This window comes from Gorilla gorilla, chromosome 1 (genome assembly GCF_029281585.2).
Source record: "Gorilla gorilla gorilla isolate KB3781 chromosome 1, NHGRI_mGorGor1-v2.1_pri, whole genome shotgun sequence".
In the NCBI taxonomy this organism is placed as follows: Eukaryota; Metazoa; Chordata; class Mammalia; order Primates; family Hominidae; genus Gorilla; species Gorilla gorilla.
The window spans coordinates 232,448,286-232,466,223 of record NC_073224.2 but is presented as its reverse complement, the minus strand read 5'-3'; the positions used below and the strand labels follow the sequence as shown (position 1 = coordinate 232,466,223).

The 17,938-nt window shown below is 48.3% G+C and overlaps 1 pseudogene; it reads left to right on the top strand.

Moving 5' to 3' along the window:
• Nucleotides 1–610: 610 nt before the first annotated feature.
• LOC101136410 (eukaryotic translation initiation factor 2 subunit 3, Y-linked-like) overlaps nt 611–17,938 on the top strand; it is a 47,996-nt pseudogene continuing 30,668 nt past the window's right edge.

The following is a 17,938-nucleotide window of genomic DNA, read 5'->3' as shown; positions in this document are numbered from 1 at the left end:
CACTGGGGGCCATTTGGTTTGAAACATTTTTTGCAGCTAAGGGGTGGTAAAGATGACGCTAGTTTAGCTGATTGTAAGACTAATTAATCAGCCTTCTTTTTTCTTTTTCTTTCCTTTTTTTTTTAGACAGAGTCTCACACAATTGCCTGGGCTGGAGTGCAGTGGTGCGATCATGGCTCACTGCAGCATCAACCTCCTGGACTCAAGCAATTCTCCTGCCTCAGCCTCCCGAGTAGCTGGGACTACAGGTGCCCAACACCATTGCCCCGCTATTTTTTTATTTTTTATTTTTTGTGGAGACAGGGTTTTGCCATGTTGCTCAGGCTGGTCTCAAACTCCTGGGCCCAAGTGATCCTCCTGCCTCAGTCTCCCAAAGTGCCAGATTTACAGATGTAAGCCACCGCGCCCAGCCAAATCAGCCTTCTAAAGAGCTTAATTTTCCATCACTGACTTTGTGCTCTTTTATACAAAGGTTGCAGACTCTGATGCTGAAACCCCTTTCTGACCGGTAGCTCTAGAGTAAACAAACGCCTGGACTTTCTTCATCCCCTGAAGACAAAGAACTTGTTCATGAGCCTCTCCAGGCAGCTCGTGGTCTGAGCTGTCAGGAATGACGGATGAGCAGCTGCTTTTGCCGGCGCCTCCGCGGCAGCTAAGGTAGCGCTCACAGGACTGTCTACACCATGGACTCAGTGTTCAGGTGTTCAGGGAGTTAGTATTGGAGCAGCTCACTCTATCTGAAGGCAGACAGCCCCGGGCAAAGCGCAGCGGATAAACACAAGTGACATCTTATGAAACCTAAGTTCATGTGAAATCCTAGATAATTCTGTTGTCAGAAGTGAAAATATATATTGCATTTTTATCTAAAAATAAAAATGAATGTGATGATCTTTTTGCTCTTTGAGATCTAGATTTCGAAAATCTTTTCTTAGATGAAGAAGGAAGCCATTTCTTTGTACTATATCTTGGAAGAAGATTTTTTTTAAAGGAAAGCTGTAGGCTATACATACAGTCCGAAATTTGAAAAGATACATATATTTATTGAAAACTAGAAATGTTTTTGAAATAATAATAAGTTTAAAAAAGGAGAACAGAGTAAAAAGTGGAAAAGCAGTTAATTACATAATACAATACGTATTAGAAAGGGGGAAACCACTCCGTGTTTCTGATCCCAATCCTAGGAAAAAATTTCCTTGGAGAAATCTGCATCTTAGGCAGCTCTGGGAAGAATCCAAGGGCCCTCACTCCATCTTTAAAGAGCCCACCCTGGCTTTCCCCAGTGGAATTTGCTATGTTTGGGAAGTTTAAAAAGTGTTTAAGACAATATGGATTTTGCAATGGGATTTACACATAATTAACTCATGAGTCGCTTCTTTTGTGTTCCACTCTATGTCTGCTTTGTGGTTCCTGGAAGTCCTTGAAGAACCGGAGCTGAAGGTACAGGGCCCACGTTTGCCTAATCCCAGGCTGGAACAATTGGTTTCAGTCCCCGCCTCTCTTGGAATGTGGTTTGGAGGTGGAGGAAGGGGAGGAGGGAGGACGCAGGAGGCCGGTGGAGCACGGCAGAGCAAAGCAGCTTCCTTCTCCAAGGGCTGAGGAGCCACGGAGTGCTCCTCTTTTGGGTCATCTCCTTTTTTGTTTTTGTTTTTGAGACAGGGTCTCACCCTGTTGCCCAGGCTGGAGTGCTGTGGTACAATCACAGCACACTGCAGCCTCAACCTCCTGGGCGCAGGCCATTCTCTCACCTTAGTCTCCCCAGTAGCTGGGACCACAGGTGTGCGCCACAGCACCTGGCTAATTTTCTTGGTCACTCCTACTTGCGTCCCTGCTGCCTTCAGAGTGGCCGCCTCTCCTTGCCTTTCTCTTGGTTCGCCTTACAGCCTCAGTTTCCCCCAGCCCCAATCCTTTATGCCCAGGCCTTCCAACCACCGCAGTGAATGCAGACTTACTTTGTTTTGAACCCTGGGGGTTGAATAATGGAGGAATCTTCTCTGGAGGGGAGGTTTCTCTCTAGTGGAGGGAGCTTCCCTCTGTTTTCCCAGCTCCAGGATGCCTTTCTACCAGTCCTGTGCTGTTCTCAGATTAACCGAGCAGCCTCTGGTTGGATGACTGGGTTAGGAATCCCCAATTTATTGGCAAGGTGGTGATTGGTTGACACATATTCTTGGCCAGGCGCAGTGGCTCATGCCTGTAATCCCAGAACTTTGGGAGGCTGAGGTGGGTGGATCACTTGAGGCCAGGAGTTCGAGACCAGCCTGGCCAACATGGCAAAACCCCATCTCTACTAAAAATACAAAAATTAGCTGTGCGTGGTGGCGGGCGCCTGTAATCCCAGCTACTCCGGAGGCTGAGGCAGGAGAATCACTTGAACCTGGGAGGCGGAGGTTGCAGTGAGCCAAGATCTCGCCACTGCACTCCAGCCTGGACGACAGAGCAAGACTTCGTCTCAGAAAAAAACAAAAAACAAAAAACACACACCCACAAATTCTGGGTATACTTGGTGTGGTACTGTGGGAAATAGATAGTTGGTCTCTATTTGTGTTCCTAGCACAAGCTCCTAAAGTTCCTGAAATTGTCAGCATGGTAAGAGTGTTTTTTGTGTGCTAATGAGATGACTGTTGGCTAGGGGCCCCTACAGAGCTTCAGACTGGGGGCTGGCTGGCCACCAGGAAGACCAAGGCAGGATTAGAGGGTTAGAGTTTTCACTGCTCCCTCCACCATTGGGCCAATCACCAATGGCCAATGATTTGAGCAGTCATGCAAGTGTAATGAACCTGCATAAAAATCCTAAAGCTTCTGGGCTGGTGAACAGGTGTCGGTGCTGGGAGGGGAGCTCTGAGACCCCCTCCCCACACCTTCCTCTGTGCGTCTCTTCCATTTGGCTGTGCCTGCGTTGAATCCTTAGCAATGAACCAGTAATGCTAAGTAAAGGGCTTTCTCTTTCTGTGAGACATTCTAACGAATCATTGAATGTGAGCAGGGGTTTATGGGAGCCCCCAATTTCCAGTCAGTCGGTCAGAAGTGCAGGTGGCCTGGGACTTTTGACCAGTGTCTGGACTGAGGGTGGTCTCGTAGGACCGAGCCCATCACCTGTGAAGTCTGCTGCTAACCCTGGGAAGTTAGTGTCAGGACTGAGTTGCAAAGTTGGAGACGCAGTTGGTACATGGGAAAATAAACCACACTTTGCTGTCAGAGGCAGTGTGAGTAAAAACAATTCAACTGGCAATTGTATTCTTATATTTCTTCTGTTTTAATAATTTATCATTTGTTTCATGTGATAAAACAAATGATAAATTATTTGTAATTTATTATATGTAATTAATTATTACTCAATTAATAATGTGAATCCATCTAGAAAAAGAGTTTCTGGGCTGGGTGCGGTGGCTCATGCCTGTAATCCCAGCATTTTGGAAGGCTGAGACAGGAGGATCACTTGAGGCCAGGAGTTCAAGACCAGCCTGGGCAACATAGTGAGACCCTGTATCTAAAAAAAAAAAAAAGGAGAAGAAGAAGAAGAGGAAGAAGACAAAGGAAGAGGAGGAGGAGGAGGAAGAAGAAGGAGGAGGAAGAGGAAGAGGTGGAGGAAGAAGAAAGAAGAAGGAGGGGGAGGAGAAGGAGAAAGAAGAAAGAAGGAAGAAGAAAAGGAGGAGAAGGTGGAGAAGGAGAAGAAGGAGAAGGAGAAGAAGAAGGAGTTCGTGAATGTGCATTGACTAGACCCTGGGACCTATGAGTTCTCACCAAGACACTCTACATGAGACCTGGCCTGCAACAGCCAAGCAGACTGCCTGGTTCTTGGTCATGTTGGTGTGAATACAAAACTCGGGCTACTTAAGGAACTTGCCGCAAATCATGTAGGAAATGGTAGCACTGAGATGAAAACCCAGGTCCCTGATTGCTTATCTGTGTTCTTGGCACATATTGCTGCTCAGAAGAACAGTGGAGCAGAGGAAAGCCTGGGCCTTTTGGGAGATAAGAATTTTCCAGTGATACTTTGTATCATTACCTGTGCCATACAAATTATAGACTGGTATTTTCAACCCTAAAATCACCCTCCCCTGACTCCACATCCTCCTGGGCCTAGAGAGTGAGGACCTTCCAGAGATCCTCACTCTGGAAGCAGTGTTGCTCACTGGGGCAACAATGATGGGAGTTGTCTGTGGGATGGGCTTGAGAACAGCCTTACAGAAATCGGCACACCCAGTGTGGTTGGTGAGAAATGGACATGTGGTCCCAACACCCCTAGAGGGACGCCCAAGTGACTTTAAGGGCTAGGGACCCGAAAAAGCCTCAGATTTGGTCAGTGAGGACAAAGAGCGTAACCTTTGACAACTGGAGGCCCCAGTGGATTCTTGGACATCATCACAGGGGCCACAGAGGTGGAGGGTCGTGCTCTGGACCTCGTGGGACAGATCAATCTTAGCAGAGGAAAGAAGATTTTGGACCACTGTGTTCATCTCTGTCCAAGATGCCAAATCCACCTCCCTGAATTGGAATTCCACCCAGGATAAGGAAAGAAGGAGGAGGTGAGAGGGGAAAACCCCAAAGTGACCAGAGGCCCTGGTTACACAAAATTAGTGGAATGTAAACCAGTTGTCCAACTGACTGATTATATAAGGTTTTCTGTTCCCAAAGGGTAATGGCAACAGAGTAATGAGTACAATTATAAAGAAATAGACAACATTACTGTGTCAGCCAGGGTTCTCCAGAGAGACAGAACCAAGAGGATATATTTATTAGGAGATGTCTTCTGAGGAATTGGCTCATGTGATTGTAGGGGCTGTGTGGTCTGAAATCTGTCGGACAGGCCAGCAGGCTGGAAACTCAGGTAGGAGTTGATGCTGGGGGTTTTTCGTTTTGTTTGTTTAGTTTTGGTTTTGGTTTGGGGACTTTTGGAGACTGGGTCTCACTCCTGTCGCCCAGGCTAGAGTGCAGTGGGAGCAATCACAGCTCACTGCAGCCTTGACTTCCTGGGCTCAGGTGATTCTCCCACCTCAGCCTCCCGAGTAGCTGGGATTACAGGTGTGAGCCACCATGCTCGGCTATTTTTTTTTGTATTTTTAGTAGAGACGGACTTTTTCCATATTGCCCAGGCTGGTCTCAAAACTTCCGAGCTCAAGCAATCTTCCCTCCTCGGCCTCCCAAAGTGCAGGGATTACAGGCATGAGCCACTGTGCCTGTCCCATTTGTTTTGGGTTTTTAATTGTGGTCTTAGTCCATCCAGACTGCTATAATAAAATACCATAAACTGCAAGGCTTATCAACAATGGGAATTTATTTCTTTCAGTTCTAGAGGCTGAGAAGTCCAAGGGCAAGGCAGATTGGGTGTCTGGGGAGGGCCCACGTTTGGCTCATGGGTGGCACCTTCTTGCTGCATCCTCATACGGTAGATGGGCCAAATGTGCTCCCGTGGGTCTCTTTGATAAGACCACTGATCCTGTTCATGAGGCTCCACCCTCATGACGTAACCACCTCCCAAGGCCCCACCTCCTAAAACCATCCCCTTGGGGGTTGAGATTTCAACAGATGAATTTTGAAGAGGACATAAACATTCTGACGACAGCAGTGATAAAATATACATAATGTAAAATTTGCAGTTTTCATCATTTTTAAATCTAATGTTTAGAAGCATTAAGTGCATTCACATTGTGCAATCTTCGCCACCATCCATCTTCAGAACTTTTTCAACTTCTCCATCTGAAACTCTGTACCAAATAAACACGAACTCCCCACTTTTCTCCCCTTGTCCTGGCCCATGGTAATCATAGATGCTGCCGTCTGGAGGCAGTTTTTGCTCTTTTTTTTTTTTTTTTTGAGACGGAGTTTCACTCTTGTTGCCCAGGCTGGAGTGCAATGGCGTGGTCTTGGCTCACTGCAACCTCCACTTCCCGGGTTCAAGCTATTCTCCTGCCTCAGCCTCCCAAGTAGCTAGGATTACAGGGATGCACCACCACGTCAGACTAATTTTGTATTTTTAGTGGAGACGGGGTTTCTCCATGTTGGTCAGGCTGGTCTCAAACTCCCGACCTTAGGTGATCCACCTTCCTCGGCCTCCCAAAGTGCTGGCATTACAGGCATGAGCCACTGCGCCCGGCCAGTTTTTGTTCCCTTTTTTTTTTTTTTTTGAGACAGAGTCTCGCTCTTTCGCCAGGTTGGAGTGCAGTGGCACGATCTCGGCTCACTGCTACCTCCGCCTCCCGGGTTGAAGCAATTCTCATGCCTCAGCCTTCCGAGTAGCTGGGACTACAGGCGCCCGCCACCACGCCCGGCTAATTTTTGTATTTTTAGTAGAGACGGGGTTTCACCATCCTGGCTAGGCTGGTCTTGAACTCCTGACCTCGTGATCCACCTGCCTCGGCCTCCCAAAGTGCTGGGATTACAAGTGTGAGTCACCACGCCCAGCCTTAGTTTTTGCTCTTAAGACCTCCCAACTCATTGCGCGAGGCCCACCCACATTATTGAGGGTAATCTCCCATATTTCAAGCCAATTGGTTGTAGATTCAACCTACCTCCACCAAACACTTCAAAGCAACACTCGATTCATGTTTGATTCAATAACTGGGTACTACAGCTGGCCAGGCTGACACATAAAACTAACCACCCCAAAGACGTATTTTTTGCTCATCCAAGTTGGTGATTCTTTTAAAATTCATACCTGATACAGAGGTATGTGTATAATCATCACACATTCCAACTCTTCTAACTTGAATCCAAGGTGGAGGCACTTACACCGCCATCTGAGGGGAAGCCCCCCATAATATTTGCCATTAGATCTCTGCCCCTCCCTTCTTACTTCCTCTGGGCCTGTGTTTTCTCCCCAGGCAGGAGAAAGAAGGAGCAGGCACCTAGGAACAGCCAGACCCACATGCCCTTCCTTCTTCACCAGACCCAGGGCAATGCTCTACACATCTTGCATTTTTTTTTTTTTTTTTTGACACTGAGTTTTCCTCTTGTTGCCCAGACTGGAGTGCAATGGTGCAATCTCGGCTCACTGCAACCTCCACCTCCCAGGTTCAAGTGAGTCTCCTGCCTCAGCCTCCCGAGTAACTGGGATTACAGGCACCCGCCACCACACCCAGCTAATTATTGTATTTTTAGTGGAGATGGACTTTCTCCATGTTGGCCAGGCTGGTCTTGAACTCCTGACCTCAGGAGATCCACACACCTTGGCCTCCAAAAGTGCTGAGATTACAGGCGTGAGCCACCGAGCCCAGCCTACCCCTCCTGCTTTTGATTCCTTCTCCTCGTATGAAAAATGGGATTGCTTCTATTTGATCATCCTTATCAGTGTTTCTGCCTCAGCTTACAAACAGCTGGTGACATCCTCTATCCTAACAAGGATGGTGCCCATCCTCCATCCCACCACCCTGCTCTCGCTAATGTGACCTGCTCCGGCTCACGTCACCTGCTGGCTTCTCCTTCCTCCTGCTGCTCCGTGGCTTGAAAGCAGCATCTGCCATTGCTGGGCTCTGCCTCCGCCTCGCTTTCACTTCTCAGGCCCCGTGGTGGTGGGAGGGTGCTCAGGTTTGGGGGTGGCCTCTCATCTCTAAAGCCCATGGCTCCTTCTTGGACCCCTCCTGCTTGACGTCCCTGTGATATCTGATGTCCCCCTCCTCGAGCCCTGTCTCCCCTGGGTTCTTTCCTGGCTCTGTGACCATTGCCACTTTCTCCTGCCTCCATTTCTTCTTTTCCCTTTCCTTGCCTCTTAAAGATGGATGTTCCCAAGGTGTCCCCTTTAGCCCTCTACAGTTCTACTGTTTTCTGCTTTTCCTGGGCAGTCTGATGGTTCTACTTGACCAACACACTGATTGCTTTCAGATCTGTGTCTCTAGACCCGGTCTCTCTCCTCTCCTGGACTCTTCTTCCTACGTAGCTCTCCGCTGACTGGTGATGCCGAGCTCCACCTGCACATCCCTTGGGAGCCTCAGAGTCACTCCGTAGTGAGACGTGCTGTCATTATCCTCCTCGTCCTAGGCAGAAGCCTCTGCCCCTTGGGCTCCTGGGCTCAGTCATCAGTGTGCACTGGTTGCTCATCTAGAGACCATCTGGGCCTTCTCTACTTCCCTTACGCTCTAATGAGTCACCAAGCTTACTGATTCTTCCACCTGAACAGCACCAGGACCTTCCCCTGTCCCTCCCTCCACTGGTGCCCAAGTCCAAGCTTTCCTGTCCTTCCTGTGTATTACCACAGCCACCTGGCTGTTCTTCCTGCCTCCAGCCTTCCATAAAAGCATTTGTGATGACGTTTCTTCCATGCAGAGACCTTTTTTAAATAATCATAAAATAGGGGGCACTCTTTATTATCAATTCTTTTTGACATAAACAGTAACATTTTATTGGAAATGTATCCTTTTTTTTCTTCCTGCTTAGACCTTTGATGTCCCCTCCCCATTGCCTGGAGGACCAAGTCCAAGCCCTTTAGCATGACCTCCAAGACCGAGGAATCCCCGTGGTACCTTCCCTCTTGGGGCTCCTTTCATTAACCCAGGGCTTGCAACTATGGGTCTCGGTCTGCTTAAGAAAAAAGAAAACCCAAAGAGTTAAAAAATTGAGATATAATTCATATGTCATAGAATTCTCACTTTTTTTTTTTTTTTTTTTTGAGACAGGGTCTTGCTTGCTGCCCAGGCTGGAGTGCAGTGGTGCAATCATAGCTCACTAAGCTTCAACCTCAAGAGATCCTCCCACCTCAGCCTCCCAGGTAGCTGGGACTACAGGCAAATGCCATGACACCTAGCTAATTTTTTTTTTTTTTTTTTGGTATTTTTTGTAGAGATGGGATTTTGCCATATTGCCCAGGCTGGTCTCAAACTCCTGGGTCAAGTGATTCTCCTGCCTTGGCTTCCCAAAGTGCTGAGATTATAAGCGTGAGCCACCATGCCCGGTCCACACTTTTACTCTATTTTGTTATGCTTTTGAAGTGTGTAATTTAGTGGCTTTTAGTGTATTCATGGAGCTGTGCAACCATCATCACTATCTAATTGCAGAACATTTCATCACCCCAGAAGGAAATGCTATACCTACCAGCAGCCACCCTCCATATCCCAGCTACTTGGGAGGCTGAGGCAGGAGAATCACTTGAACCTGGGAGGTGGAAGTTGCAGTAAGTTAGAGGCACACAACTTATATCACAAGACTGTGGGAAGCTGCAGAGTCATTATTCGAGCAGCATTTATTATCATTTATTATTATCTTTATTGCTTATTATCATTATTATCATTATTCGAGCACGTACTTGTGCCCAACACTGTGCCAGGCACCAGAGGCACCATTGTGAGTGAGAAAGAAGTCACTGTGTGGAACTCAACAGGCTGCTGCAGCCTTAGCCGGCCCTTTGATTTTTTTCCCATTTGAAAATGTTTACTTTTGTCATCGTAAGAAACAGCATATTTACATTGTAGGGAATTTAAAATATAATAGACACAAAGTTGCATTAACATTTCGGATTATTGATATATATACTTAATTGCTTTCCACTGAGCGGATGCTAATCTATCTTCTTACCGACATATTACCTCTGCACAAACTCTGCATTTTCTTTGGTTTTTCAAGAAAAAGTTGGAATAATCTTTCAATTCGTGGCCCATATATATTATAGAGAACATGGAAATTGGTAATCAGAGAAGATGATCACAAGCAATTTCTCCTTTTACGATTGGTGATAACTTATTAAGTTAATTGACTTCTAAACATCTTTGAGATATCATTCACACACCAGAAACTTCACCATTTAAAGCATAAAACTCGGTGGTCTTCAGCATATTCACAGAGTTGTGCAACTGTTATAACAAAAAGTTTAGATTTTTATTATCCCCAAGAGAAACCCTGGTGTCCTTTAACAGTGACTCTCTATAACCTCACCCCCACCCACCACACTAGCTTTATGCAACCGCTAACCTATTTTCTGCCTCTGTAGATCTGCATATTCTGGACATGTGGTATAAATGGAATTATATAATATGTAGTCTTTTTTTTTTTTTTTTTTTTCTGAGACAAGAGTCTCGCTGTCTCACCCAGGCCGGAGTGCATGGTGCGATCTTGGCTCACGGCAAGCTCTGCCTTCTGGGTTTATGCCATTCTCCTGCCTCAGCCTCCCAAGTAGCTGGGACTACTGGCACCCGCCACCACGCCCGGCTAATTTTTTTGTATTTTTTTTTAGTAGAGACGGGGTTTCACTGTGTTAGCCAGGAAGGTCTCAATCTCCTGACCTCGTGATCCGCCTGCGTCAGCCTCCCAAAGTGCTGGGATTACAGGCGTGAGCCACCACGCCCAGCAATATGTACTCTTTTGTGACTGACTAATTTCACTCAGCGTAATGTTTCAATGTTCATCCATGTGATAGCATGTGTCAGCATTGCGTTTTCTTGTTGAGTGATATTCCATTGTACAGATATGCTACACTTTGTCTATGTATTCATCAGTTCATAGACATTTGGATTGTTTCTACTTTTTGTCAGCCATTCCTTTGAATCCAGCGTCCATTCAACCACCCGGCTGGCCAAGCAGGCCCCGTCTTCCTCCAGCCTGGAGAGCTCCCTCCCTGGTGATGACGTTTGGATGCTGTCGTTCCTAAACTGACAGCATCGCGTGTGATGGCATGGACCCTGTGGTAGTCATCAGAATTCTTTAACAAATTGTCATGGCCCTTTTTTTTTTTCCCTTTTTTTGGCAGTGTCTTGCTCTGTCACCCAGGCTCAAGTACAATGGTACAATCGTGGCTCAGGGCAGCCTCAAACCCCTGGGCTCAAGTGATTCTCGTACTTCAGCCTACTGAGTAGAAAGGTAAGACTACAGCCATGTGCCACCCCATGCAGCTCAATTTTTTTTTTTTTTTTTTTTTGAGATGGAGTCTTGCTGTGTCACCCAGGCTGGAGTGCAGTGGCTCGATCTCGGCTCACTGCAACCTCCACCTCCCAGGTTCAAGCGATTCTCCTGCCTCAGCCTCCTGAGTAGCTGGGACTACAGGCATGTGCCACCACCCCTGGCTAATTTTTTTTATTTTTAGTAGAGACGGGGTTTCACCATGTTAGCCAGGATGGTCTCGATCTCCTGACCATGTGATCTGCCTGCCTCGGCCTCCCAGCTAATTTTTTTATTTTGTAGAGACGAGGTCTCACTTTGTTGCCCAGGCTGGTCTTGAACTCCTCCCCACGAGTGATCCTCCTGCCTCGGCCTCTCAAAGCCTGCTGGGGATTACAGGCATGAGCCACTGTGCCCAGCTGGGGCTCTTCTCTTTCTAAGTTTTCATAGAATCGTACTCCCCCATCCCCTTTATGGTTGGGGTGGCCATTTGACTTACTTTGACCAATGCGATCTGAGTGCAAGTGATGTCTGTCACTTGGATGGAAGCTTGCTATGATTTGGCTCTGTGTCCCCACCCAAATCTCATCTCGAATTGTAATCCCCAGGTGTCAGGGGAGGGACCTGGTGGGAGGTGATTGGATCATGGGGGCGGTGTCCCCCATGCTGTTCTCATGGTAGTGAGGGAGTTCTCACGAGATCTGATGGTTTTATGATGGCAGTTCCCCTCCCCCGCCCCCCACGCTTTTCTCCCTCCTGCCACCTTGTGGAGAAGTTGCCTGCTTCCCCTTCAGCTTCCACCATGATTGTAAGTTTCCCGAGGCCTCCCCAGCCATGTGGAACTGTGAGTCAATTAAACCTCTGTCCTCTATAAATTACCCAGTCTCGGGCATTTTGTTAATAGCAGCATGAGAACAGACGAATACAAAGCTCTAAGAGCCAGCGTGCGTTTTGTCCTGTTTCTTCCCCATGCTGCAGTGGCTGTAGGAGTGTATGACAGACAGAGCCTCCCTCTGCCTGGATGACTCTGCCCATGAGAACCTTCTGGATCATATTGGACAGACCGTGTAGAGCTTGAATGTTGTGTGTGCCCATGCCTGATCTAGCTTGTCTAACCGACTGTTCTATGGGAGTTCACTCAGCACAGGATCTGGAGTGGCTGCTGCAGGGGGTGGTGTTGACCCAGGACCTGAGGATGAGGGGACGGGGTAGGCACAGAGTGGAGGAAGGGTGGGGGCCAGAAGCAATTAGAGTCAGGTACCTGCCACCCCCTGGAAAACTTTAACTGAGATGGCTACTTGCAAAGACCACAATCCCACTCAGCTTTTCTTCCAGGGGTAAAACTGCTTCAAGAGTAACCATTACTCAATCTACCTCTCCAGGGAGATATTCCATTATTGAGCATTTTATTATAGTTCTTGGGTGAATTTGGATTTCTCGCTCTGTGTCTTATGTTTCTTTGAAGTGAATCCAGCAGTAACATATCCCTGCTCTTTTTGGATCACACAATGATCCAATTCTGGTGCGCAAGTGAGAGAAAAGGAAAAGGCAGCTGGTGTGTTTTTGGCAGGACTCCAGTGTAGCAATGGCCAAGGCTTCTCAGAGGGAATTATGTTCTTGTCCAAAGAGCCACCTTTGAGAAGGGGGTGATGGTGTCACCCTGTCTATCTTATGCACGTCCAAGTGCTCACCCATGAAGCCGGACTAGAGATTGAAAAGCACTCCACGCCTGGGCATGGTGGCTTATGACTGTAATCCCAACACTTTGGGAGACTGAGGCGGGTGGATTACTTGAGTCCAGGAGTTTGAGACAAGCCTGGGAAAATGGCGAAACCCCATCTCTATTTAAATCATTATTTATATATATAAAATACAAAAGCACTCCACATCCCTTTATTGCTGGAGATCACACTGTTTTTGGTAACTTTCATTGTCTCACTCTTTAGAAGTAATGACACGAATTATTTTAGTGCCAGTGCGAGTTAATTTACCAGCGTGGTTTCAGCATTAAGGCATGGACTGAATTTCAGGAAAATGCTGGTGATTAGCATCGCTTATTGCTATTTTACTTGAAGCTAAAAGATAAATCAGAGAAACAATATCCCAGTAAGGGCCCCCAGCAGGCAGTCCATCCTGACGATGACAGAGGGAGAGGAGGAACAGTGGCTACACTTTACTCTGAAGTGGCTACATCACCTTTTTCTGGGCCAAGAAGCCCAGGTGCAGATATTTTCTCTGCAGGGAGTGTGCTGAGCTGGGTTTTATGGGCTGCAAACTCCTATCAGAAGTTGATAAAGTTCTGGGCCATTGGTTCTTAGCTGATTGGAGAAGCATTTCATAAGCTTAGAGTGTGAAACACCTAGAGATGAGTCATCCATATGGGCCAGTTCCCCTAAAAAAAAAAAAAAAGTCTCTACTGTTGTAAACACACACACACACACACACACACCCCTTAAACTTTATCAGGGTCTCAAGTAAGTGATGAAATCGGATGTGAGTGGTGGCTCACGCCTGTAATCTCAGCACTTTGGGAGGCCGAGGTGGGTGGATTGCCTGAGGTCAGGCGTTTGAGACCAGCCTGGCCAACATGGTGAAACCCCGTCTCCACTAAAAATACAAAAATTAGCTGGGCGTGGTGGCAGGCACCTGTAGTCCCAGATACTCAGGAGGCTGAGGCGGGAGAATCACTTGAACCTGGGAGATGGAGGCTGCAGTGAACCCCGATGGTACCACTGCACTCCAGCCTGGGTGACACAGCGAGATTGTCTAAAAAAAAAAAAAAGACAGAATCAGATAATGTGTGGACAAGCCCTTCCCAAATTACAACCAGAAAGTGAAATCTGACAGAAGGGAAGAACAGGGCAGCCCTGGGAGCTTCCAGTCATTGGAAGAGACCAGGGCTGCATGCACATGGGGACCCTGTTGACAGCAGCCCCTGCCTGCCATGCTGAGACCCCGCGTGTGTGAGCATCCCCAGCTTGGTGGCTGAGCCATCTCCTTGTACCCCAACCACAACCTCCTCTGTGGCTCCAGTCACATCCTGTCCCTTCAGAAGGCCACTCACAGGACATGCCCTTCCTGTGGTGACTGGTCACCTTATTCATGAAGGAATGACTGAGGACATGACTGAGGTGTAGCAGAGTCAAGCTACACCGTGAGTGTCTGTGGGCACTGCAGTACCTTGGAGTTGCTGGACTCCTGAACATTGTCTAAATCATCTTTCACAGCCATCCATCTTCTGCCACATGGATTCCAGTTTCCATTGTGAGAAAGGGGTTCAACGAGCCATGGCATTTTCCACCAGACGGTCAGCATCTGGGCCTCTGTTATTTTTCCTTTTGAGGCCCAGTTTTCTTGAAAACGAATAAAACTTACAGCTCTTAAAAATACCTAGGATGGGCCGGGCGTGGTGGCTCATGCCTGTAATCCCAGCATTTTGGGAGGCCGAGGCAGGTGGATCACGAGGTCAGGAGTTCAAGACCAGCCTGACCAACATGGAGAAACCCTGTCTCTACTAAAAATACAAAAATTATGCCGGGCACAGTGGCTCACGCCTGTAATCCCAGCACTTTGGGAGGCCAGGGCGGGCGGATCAAGAGGTCAGGAGTTTGAGACCAGCCTGACCAACATGGTGAAACCCCATCTCTACTAAAAATTAGCTGGATATGGTGGTGCACGCCTGTAATCCCAGCTACTTGGGAGGCTGAGGCAGGAGAATTGCTTCAATCTGGGAGGCGGAGGTTGCAGTGAGCTGAGATGGCCCCACTGCACTCCACCCTGGGCAACAGAGCGAGACTCCATCTCAAACAAAAACAAAAACAAAAATGAGCCGGGTGTGGTGGCACATGCCTGTAATCCCAGCTCTTTGGGAGGCTGAATGGGGAGAATCACTTGAACCTGGGAGGCAGAGGTTGCAGTGAGCCAAGATCACGCCACTGCACTCCAGCCCGGCCAATAAGAGTAAAACTCTGTCTCAAAAAAATAAAAAACAAGAAAAACCTAGGATGGGCCGGGCATGGTGGCTCATGCCTGTAATCCCAGTACTTTGGGAGGCCGAGGCAGGGGGATCACTTGAGGTCAAGAGTTTGACACCAGCCTGGCCAACATGGTAAAACCCCACCTCTACTAAAAATACAAAAATTAGCTGGACATGGTAGCAGGCGTCTGTAATCCTCGCTACTCAGGAGGCTAGGGCAGGAGCATCACTTGAACCTGGGAGGTGAAGTTTGCAGCTAGCCGAGATCGCGCCACTGCACTCCAGCCTGGGCCGCAACAACAGCAACAACAAAATACCTAGGATGCAGCACTCTTCATGGATTTAATCTAATTATCATGTGAGATGAGTCAATGATCATGAATTGTAGGGGTAAAGAAAATGAGTCACAATGAGACCATTGGTGATGGGTCAGAAGGGGCTCCCTGGTTTCACCCTCCACTGCCCTGGGGGGTCCACGCTTCCCCGTGAGCTGTGGCTGGGTGATGCTGCCCTCAAAGGCCAGCTGTCGTGGGCTTTCCCCACCCCGACCCTGAAATTTCCCCCATTTGTCTGAGCTATGGCCACCTTACTGGCTCAGAAGTCAGGCTACAATACTGCAATGGAACCGGGTGATGAAGTGTCATAAATAGTTAATACAAATTCTGCCAACAAGTTTGGGGTTAACAGCCAATCTTAAAATGGGTAAGAGAAAGAAAGGGAGAGGGAGGGAGAAAGGAGAGGGAAGAGAGAGAGAGACAAAGAAAAAGAGAGAGATTTTCTGGCATTCATCCTAAGCATTTCAGCCGTAAACTGGTTTAGGCCAGTGAGACAGGATGTTCTGCAGAGCAAAGATCACGTGACCACACAGTGCGAACAAACAGATGGTGTATCATTAACAAAACTGCAACGCTGCATTTCCTAGTCTCTCCAGGGTGTCAGTGACCCAGGCAATTTAATTAAAAACATTTAAAAAAAAAAAAGTGACAAGGGCCAAAGTTTCATCCTGTTTAAATTCAACTTCATCAAAAAAGTGGAGGGGCTGTCCCTTCCATGAAACGTCCACATATGAGCCCCTCAGGGAAGTGGCACCAACGTGTAGGTCAGTGGCACAGTCAGGCCTCTGGTTAGTGGCCATTGATCCAGAAATGCGGCCAGGGCATGGCCAGGGCAGGGGCAGCTCCAGGACAGAGACCAGCTCCCCTCCCATCAGCCTCCTGGGGAGACAGGACAGGCAAACAGCAGGGAGCTCAGGGGGTTTTATGGGCCAGGCTGTGTACACAGTTTGTCCCGAGTACAAACAAGCAGGTGGCGAGTCTCACCTTTGTTCTAAGAAGCGGGATCCAGGCAGGCCAGGAGGCCCAGAGAGTAGCTGCCAGGAGACACTGGGGCCCAACCAGGGCTTCCCACTGCAGGAGCGGGTCAGGAGCTTGGACACTCTCGGACACTCAGCACTGTCCTCGCTTGAACCTCCCCGGTAATGGCAGCATAAAGTGATGGTCAAGGGGCGTCCGGTTGGGACTCAAGAAGCTTATTCCCAAATCCCTGCCCCACAGTCTACCAGTGACAGACACTGTGCTGAAGTTAGCCTCCACACGCTCACCTATAGAATTGTGACAACATGGCAAGGGCAGGTGAAGGCCGCAGGATAGTGCCTGGCCATTGAGAGTGCTCTGTTGTGCAGGTGGGCATGGGTATGGGGCTGTCCAGAATCGAGCTGTTTTTTTGAGTTGGAGTCTTGCTCTGTAGCCCAGGCTGGAGTGCAATGGTTCACTGCAACCTCTGCCTCCCAGGTTCACGTGATTCTCCTGCCTCAGCCTCCCGAGTAGCTGGGATTACAGGTGACCAACACCACGCCCAGCTAATTTTTGTATTTTTAGTAGAGACGGGGTTTCACCATGTTGGCCAGGCTGGTCTCAAACTCTTTTTTTTTTTTTTTTTTTTGAGACGGAGTCTTGCTCTGTTGCCCAGGCTGGAGTGCAGTGGTGTGATCTTGGCTCACTGCAAGCTCCGCCTCCCAGGTTCACGCCATTCTCCTGCCTCAGCCTCCTGAGTAGCTGGGACTACAGGCAACTGCCACCATGCCCTGCTAATTTTTTTTGTATATTTAGTAGAGACGGAGTTTCACTGTGTTAGCCAGGATGGTCTCGATCTCCTGACCTCATGATCCATCCGCCACGGCCTCCCAAAGTGCTGGGATTACAGGCGTGAACCACCACGCCCGGCCCAGGCTGGTCTCAAACTCTTGACCTCAGGTGATCCACCCGCCTCGGCTTCCCAAAGTGCTGGGATTACCGGTGTGAGCCACTGTGCCCGGCCGATATCTACGTTTTTAAAGACTCCTGTAATGGTGGCAAACTTGAGGCTCCTGGACATGGAAGGTGAAGAGGGCAAGAAAGCTGCCGGAGAAACCCTAGAGAGGTGGGACAGCTGGGGATCAATGGCTTAGGAATCTGTAAAGAAGGATATTTAGGTTTTTAGAATTTACATAAGGCCAGGCACGGTGGCACACACCTGTAATCCCAGCACTTTGGGAGGCCGAGGCAGGGGGATCGCTTGAGCCCAGGAGTCTGAGACCAGCCTGGACCACATAGGGAGACCCAGTCTCTGTAAAAAATAATTTTAAAATTTTAAAAGAAATTCATATAATCTTGGGCTTCCCAGCAGGTAAACAAAAGAATCCTAATTAATCTCAAGTGCAGATCATAAGAATTTGGAGAAACTGGCCGGGCGCGGTGGCTCACGCCTGTAATCCCAGCACTTTGGGAGGCCGAGGCGGGTGGATCACGAGGTCAGGAGATCGAGACCATCCTGGCTAACACGGTGAAACCCCGTCTCTACTAAAAAATACTAAAAATTAGCCGGGCGTGGTGGCGGGCGCCTGTAGTCCCAGCTACTCGGGAGGCTGAGGCAGGAGAATGGCGTGAACCCAGGAGGCGGAGCTTGCAGTGAGCCGAGATCGTGCCACTGCACTCCAGCCTGGGCGACAGAGTGAGACTCCGTCTCAAAAAAAAAAAAAAAAGAATTTGGAGAAACTGTTTGCACTCCAACATCTATGGAGATCAGTAGCTTTCTAGATTACAAAAATTCTAAATAAAATGTAACTTGGATAAAACTTGATTTTTGCGCAGTGATACACCTAAAAGAAGCACAACTCTGACTCAAAGG